Source organism: Anopheles moucheti, assembly GCF_943734755.1.
Source record: "Anopheles moucheti chromosome X unlocalized genomic scaffold, idAnoMoucSN_F20_07 X_unloc_2, whole genome shotgun sequence".
Classification (NCBI taxonomy): Eukaryota; Metazoa; Arthropoda; class Insecta; order Diptera; family Culicidae; genus Anopheles; species Anopheles moucheti.
Window position 1 is genome coordinate 137,121 of NW_026453526.1, and position 7,880 is coordinate 145,000.

A 7,880-nucleotide genomic window follows, 5' to 3' on the forward strand; every position below is an offset into this window, starting at 1 on the left:
ACCCGAGCTTGTGTCGGCGACCCAAAAATCGACGCACTTGGGAAATATGTTCTAGCAGGGGCCCTCCCATACAAAAATTTTTTCTTCTCAAAAATGATTTTCGTTTCACTTTTCATACTCAGGGGAGTCTAAAATTGATGTTTTGAGTCACCGTGAAAAAAAAAATTTTTTGACCCGAGCTTGTGTCGGCGACCCAAAATCGACGCACTTGGGAAAAATGTTCTAGCAGGGGCCCTCCCATACAAAAATTTTTTCTTCTCAAAAATGATTTTCGTTTCACTTTTCATACTCAGGGGAGTCTAAAATTGATGTTTTGAGTCACCGTGAAAAAAAAAATTTTTTGACCCGAGCTTGTGTCGGCGACCCAAAATCGACGCACTTGGGAAATATGTTCTAGCAGGGGCCCTCCCATACAAAATTTTCTTCTTCTCAAAAATGATTTTCGTTTCACTTTTCATACTCAGGGGAGTCTAAAATTGATGTTTTGAGTCACCGTGAAAAAAAAATTTTTTTGACCCGAGCTTGTGTCGGCGACCCAAAATCGACGCACTTGGGAAATATGTTCTAGCAGGGGCCCTCCCATACAAAAATTTTTTCTTCTCAAAAATGATTTTCGTTTCACTTTTCATACTCAGGGGAGTCTAAAATTGATGTTTTGAGTCACCGTGAAAAAAAAATTTTTTTGACCCGAGCTTGTGTCGGCGACCCAAAATCGACGCACTTGGGAAAAATGTTCTAGCAGGGGCCCTCCCATACAAAAATTTTTTCTTCTCAAAAATGATTTTCGTTTCACTTTTCATACTCAGGGGAGTCTAAAATTGATGTTTTGAGTCACCGTGAAAAAAAAATTTTTTTGACCCGAGCTTGTGTCGGCGACCCAAAATCGACGCACTTGGGAAATATGTTCTAGCAGGGGCCCTCCCATACAAAAATTTTTTCTTCTCAAAAATGATTTTCGTTTCACTTTTCATACTCAGGGGAGTCTAAAATTGATGTTTTGAGTCACGGTGAAAAAAAAAATTTTTTGACCCGAGCTTGTGTCGGTGACCCAAAATCGACGCACTTGGGAAAAATGTTCTAGCAGGGGCCCTCCCATACAAAAATTTTTTTTTGACTCACCGGGTAAAATGGTCGCACTTGGGAAAAATGTTCTAGCAGGGGCCCTCCCATACAAAAATTTTTTCTTCTCAAAAATGATTTTCGTTTCACTTTTCATACTCAGGGGAGTCTAATATTGAAGTTTTGAGTCACCGTGAAAAAAATTTTTTTTTGACTCACCGGGTAAAATGGTCGCACTTGGTAAAAATGTTCTAGCAGGGGCCCTCCCATACAAAAAATTTTTATTTCTCAAATCGATCCGTGGTTTCACTTTTCATACTCTAGGGCCCATTTGCTTCAACTTTGGAAAAAATTTTCGATGATGAAAAATTTTCGCCTTCGACGTCCATCGACCACTCGACCCGAACTTGGTACTTTTGTATGGAGGTACCCGAGTGGTGACTTTTTCATACAAAAATTTTTATTTCTCAAAATGATCCGTGGTTTCACTTTTCATACTCTAGGGCCCATTTGCTTCAACTTTGGAAAAAATTTTCGATGATGAAAAATTTTCACCTTCGACGTCCATCGACCACTCGACCCGAACTTGGTACTTTTGTATGGAGGTACCCGAGTGGTGACTTTTTCATACAAAAATTTTTATTTCTCATATCGATCCGTGGTTTCACTTTTCATACTCTAGGGCCCAATTGCTTCAACTTTGGAAAAAATTTTCGATGATGAAAAATTTTCACCTTCGACGTCCATCGACCACTCGACCCGAACTTGGTACTTTTGTATGGAGGTACCCAAGTGGTGACTTTTTCATACAAAAATTTTTTTGCGAATACGTGTTCGTTCGCGATCATTAAGGCCATGAACCGCAAGTCCGCTGCGATAGAAATAGTGCATTGTAGTTACTCGACGAGAAAAAAAATCGGGACTTAGAAAAATTTTTGAAAGTCAAATCGTATTGACTTCCAACAACACCTGATAATAAACACACATTGCCTGTTGCACCACAGTTCGCATTTGACTTAACAAATCGCCTGTTGGTACGCACATCACCATCGACTTTACCAATCGCGTTTCGCACCGCTAATCCCACTTGGCGTGGAGCCACGCACATAATGTTGCGAGGAGAGTATTAATCGGGACTTAGCGTTTTAAGCTCGCGAACACTCCACTATGGGAGTGCACGCAAGCACCAACTGTACACACACAACACAACAATCACTCTCGCGAACACTCCATTCCCAAAGTGAACGCGAGCACCAGCAAGCATGGGTCGCCTGAGAGGATCGATGCGAACGCATCTCTACAACTCGCAGCTCCCAGCCTGTAGTCCCGTCGTTTGCGGGCGGTCGAAGGTGTCGAAACTAGTTGTATCCACGGTCGACGGAAACACAGCCACCAGGGTTCCCTGTGGTAAGGTACTTCCACGTGCAGCGTGCTCCCGCCCGTTGCGGCTCAGTCTAGTGCTATAGCGGGGATGAGACGTCAGTGTGCGCGGGGCAGCACCGACGGATCTCGGAGGGTTGTTAAGCCCGCTAGCTTCCGATCACCTAATGGGTTTGAGAAGCGCTATCAGCTCGGATTGGATACGACCTTAGAGGCGTTCAGGCATAATCCAGCGGACGTAGCGTCATACCAAAGTCCGGTCGAACTAGTATTGAGCCAGTGGTCCGTACCTGTGGTTCCTCTCGTACTGCACAGGAATTCCGTTAAGATAGCGGCAAACAGCACACACCAGTAGGGTAAAACTAACCTGTCTCACGACGGTCTAAACCCAGCTCACGTTCCCTTGAAAGGGTGAACAATCCTACGCTTGGTGAATTTTGCTTCACAATGATAGGAAGAGCCGACATCGAAGGATCAAAAAGCCACGTCGCTATGAACGCTTGGCGGCCACAAGCCAGTTATCCCTGTGTGCGTAGCTGTCATTCACGGTGTTAGGACGTGCCTCTGTGTCGCTCGTGTTAAAATACGAAAATCAGGGTGTAAAATTGCGAAAAAAGGGCTAAAAAGTGTTATAAACATTGAGTTTTAGTGCCTTTTACCTTTTAATGGTGGAAAAATAACAAAACAGGACGATGCTCGCCTGATAAAAGCGATATAAATCTCTCCCATACATTTTGTATGGGAACAAACAAGTGCTATTTATTCGCGAAAGGGACGACAAAAACATCAAGTGGCACGTTTATTACGCAGTGGCGACGCCGAAGAACAATTTTCCGGACGGTGGCAGTGTGGAAAACGCCACAAAACTGAGAAAAAAGTGCGTGAAAAACAGCGGCAGAGCGGCGTCAGGTGGATCGTCGCGTGTGTACGTGTTGACGTGTTGACGTTTGTGCTGACGTCATCGGCGTCATTGGCAAAGCTTTCGGCTCCGAGCTTTCGCCTTAGCCGAGACACGGGGCAGCGCCATCTATCGGAACTAACGGGAGACTTCATCAGTGGCGTCACCTGGTGGACGATAGCGGATTCAGCGGTAGCGGCGACAACAACCCGCGCGCTTGGGAGATTTCAACGTCGGTACCAGCGGGCAACCCGGGTCGGTGTATGCGGGTTGCATACCGACAGGCGGTGATCTCAACGCTGGATAAGGAGGCGAACCCGGGCAAAATATTTATTGGTTTTAAATATTTGTTTTCCGAAACTAATATTTACTTTTGGTTTTAGAGCAAATATAACAATAAATAAAAACCTTGATAGGCTGGCCTTCACAGGGCCATGGACAGGGGCTTAAGGGCGCGAACACTCTCGGTTGACGAACCGAGCGCAGCCACCACCAGGAGCAGATCGGCCATGAGCGCGGGCAAGCGGCTCACTGTCCCGCTAACGCCGGTGATGGAGGGTGTGGCTGTTAGTGGAGCCATGAGCTCCAGCAAGTATGCGGCCAGGTTGGTGACTGGCACTGGAGGCTCTCCGTCGAGCGAGGTGCGACGCATCATTAGCGAGGCGAAACTCGACAGCGAGACGTTGCTTGCGGTCGTCAAAAAGCTGGAGGAGCAGGTAACGCTCCTGCGAGTTCAGATGGAGGCGGCAGCTGAGCAGGCTCGGCAAGACCTCCGCGAGGCGCGTCTGGAGGCTCGGCAGCGGGAGGAGCGGCTGGTTGCTGACAATCAGCAGCTGCGCGAGGAGCTCCGGAAGGAGCGAGAGTTGTTGACGGCGCTGGTGGCACAGACCGTCGGGCAGAACCAGCAGCCAACTACTGTGCAGCAGCAGCTGGAGCGGGCTACGCAGCAGAGCACGCAGCAGCGTGGATATCAGCAGGACGCGGTGGTGGCTACGAGCAAGCCACCTCAGACGACGGATGGCGGCTCCTGGGTTGAGGTGGTGCGCCGTAAGCCGCCACGTCAGCAGGCGGCTGATCTACAGCGGCAGCAACAGTGGCCGCAGCTTCCGCAACGGCAGCAGCAACAGCAGCGGCAACAACCGCAGCAGCAGCAACGACAACAGCCGCAACGGCCTCAGCCACAGCGGCCTTTGGTGCAACAGCAGGTCATGCCGCGTCCACAATCTGCGCCACGGAAGCAGGCGAAGAAGAAGCTGGACGCCATCGAGGTCGCCCCGGGACAGGGACAGTCGTGGACCGATGTGTATCAGCTGATACGCAGTGCTCCGTCGTTGACCGAAGACCAGGCCAAGCTAGGAGTCGGGCGACGGACGACGCGTGATCGGCTGGTCATGGACCTTCAAGAAGGCGTCAACGCGCAGGAAGTCCTGGAACGGGTGCAGCAGGTCTGCGCGCAGGCTGCAGCTCCGGCCACCATCCGCTTGGTGACGGAGACGGTTGAGGTCCGCCTTGATGAGGTGGACCCTTTAGCGGTTGCATCGGATGTGGCGATGGCGGTGAAAGCAGTTTGCTCGGAGTCGGTGAGCGAATCCGCCGTGCATCTCACGAAGGCGTGGAACGGCACGCAGACAGCGTATGTAAAGATGTCGGCCAAGGTGGCGGACCGTGTTCACCAGCAGCATGTGCGAGTGTTGCACACCTCCTGCCTGGCGACGCGACTGGCACCTCCGACTCGGGGACAACTGCGGTGCTTCAAGTGCCTGGAGCACGGACATCTGCGGCACCAGTGCAGGAGCGAGATCGACAGATCGGCGCACTGCATCCGTTGCGGTCAACCGGGCCACCTGGCCCGAGTCTGCACAGCGGAGGTGTGCTGCGCGGTTTGCAAGGGCCCTCACCGGGTGGGACATCCGTCCTGCACTCGGGTCTGAAGGTCCTGCAGATCAACCTCGGGCGCAGCCGGGTTGCACAGGACCTGATGCTGCAGACGGCACGGGAGCAGCGGGTGGACGTCGTCATTGCCTGCGAGCTGTACAAGCCGCCTCGGGATAACGGCAGATGGGCGGTGGATGAGGCGCAGAGTGTGGCAGTGGTCGCCACCGGGGCTTACCCCATCCAACGCCTGTGGGGTAGCGTCCATCCCGGGCTGGTGGTGGCCACAGTGGCAGGTGTCACCTTTGCCAGCTGTTACGTTTCGCCGAACATCGGGCCAGCGGACTTTGGCGCCTATCTCGAGGCGGTGGAGATGGCGTTGGTTGGTCACCAGCACATCGTGCTTGCCGGTGATTTCAACGCGTGGAGCCAGGAGTGGGGATGTCCCCGCACAACATCCAGGGGCCACTCGCTCATGGGGACGGTGCAGCATCTGCAGCTCGATGTTGTCAACCGCGGCAACGTACCCACCTTCATGGGCAACGGGGTTGCGCGCGAAAGCATCGTGGACGTCTCGTTCGCAAGCACCTCGATCGCCTTGCCTGGGACCTGGAGGGTGAGTTCCACCTTCACTCACAGCGACCATCGTTACGTGGAGTATTCCGTCGGTGTGCCGGGTCGGCAGGGACAGCGGCAGCAGCATCAGCCATCGCAGACGCACGGGAGCGGGGCTATCGCGTCGCACGCCGGGATTCGCTGGAAGACCTCCCTCTTCCGCAGCGAGGACTACAAGACTGCCCTCGTCGACTGTCGCTTCGCAGAAGCTGATACGTCTGAGGCGCTGGTCGGAGCGTTGACCCTCGCTTGCGACACCACCATGGAGAGGGTAGGCAGGCCGAAGCAGCATCAACAGCCTCGGCTGTATTGGTGGACCCCGGAGCTGGGCGACTTGCGTCGGGAGTGTGAACTTGCCGAGGAGAGGCTTAGTGCTGCCACAGGTTCGGCGGACCGCGACGTGGCGACCGCTCGCCTTCACGACCTGCGACGACAGCTGCAGCGAGCGATCCAGGAGAGCCGGAGCGGGAAGCTTCAAGAGCTGATCGACGCAGTCGACAGCGACGTGTTTGGTCTCGGGTACCAGGTGGTGATGGCCAAGCTGCGTGGCCGCACCCCGCAGGAGACCGACCGAGCGGTTTTGGAGCCAATCGTTGACGCGCTCTTCCCGGCTCATCCCGCCTTTGAGTGGCCAGTCATCGAGCGGACGGACGACGAGGAGGCCCTACGACCCGTCACTGAAGCGGAGATCCTGGCGATGGCCGACAGGATGGCTCCGTCGAAGGCCCCGGGACTGGATGGGATCCCGAACGTCGCGGTGAAGGCCGCAATCAGAGAGCACCCGGCGACGTTTGCCCGGGTGTTCAATGATTTGCTGGAGAGAGGCGAGTTCCCGAAGGAATGGAAGGAGGCGCGGCTAGTCCTGGTGCCCAAACCGGGCAAGCCACCGGGCGATCCTGCGGCGAGTCGTCCGCTGCTCCTTGAGGGAGCAGTCCCGAAAATGTTCGAGAGGTGCGTCTTGGACCGCCTCAACGATCATTTGGAGGACAGCAGTGCCCCTCAACTGTCGCCGGAGCAATATGGCTTTCGTCGCGGGAGGTCGACGGTCCAGGCCATCCAGCGGGTCGTCGAGCGGGGCGAGTTTGCGCGCACATTCCACCGGACGAACGGACGCGATCCACGGTGTCTGGTGGTGGCAGCACTGGATGTCCAGAACGCTTTTAACACGGCGAGCTGGAGGGCGATCGCCACGGCTCTGGAGGAGAAACGCGTTCCTGCAGCGTTGAGGAGAATTTTGCGCAGCTACTTCTCCGAGCGCGAGCTGGTCTACGAGACCAGTGAAGGACCGGTGCGCAGGAAGGTGTCGGCTGGCGTACCGCAGGGCTCCATTGTCGGTCCCACATTGTGGAACACAATGTACGACGGAGTCCTGCGGCTGGCGTTCCCAGACGGCGTGGAGGCGATTGGGTTCGCGGACGACCTGGTGGTGCTGGCGGGCGGCACGACGCCGCAGGAAGCGGCTGATCTTGCGCAGCTGGCGATCCAGATGATTGGCACGTGGATGGCAGAGCGTCACCTGCATCTTGCTCCGGCTAAGACGGAGATCATCATGGTGTCCACAATGCGGCGGGGCTATGCGCAGCCCTCGGTCTCCATCGAGGGGATACAGCGGCTGCCAACGCAGAGCCTCAAGTACCTGGGCGTGGTTTTGCACGAGCATCTGCTGTGGACCCCGCACGTTGAGTACGCCACGGCGAAGGCACTCCGTGCGGCGAAGGGGATCTCCCGACTGATGCAAAACCACGGGGGCCCTAAAGGAGCGAAGCGGCGGCTGCTGTCCTCGGTGGTGGATTCAACGCTCCGGTATGCTGCCCCGGTGTGGCATGAGGCCACCAACGTCAGGCGATGCAGGCGGATGCTGCAGAACGTGCAGGCGCAGTATGCGAGGCCGGTAGCCAGGACCTTCATATCGGTGCGATATGAGGTCGCCACGGTCCTGGCTAGCGTCATACCGATCTGCCTGCAGATTCGGGAGGACGCTCGATGCAACCAACAGCATCAAACGACCGGCGCGCAATTGAGCCAGCTACGAGTGGAGGAGCGCGCTGCCACACTG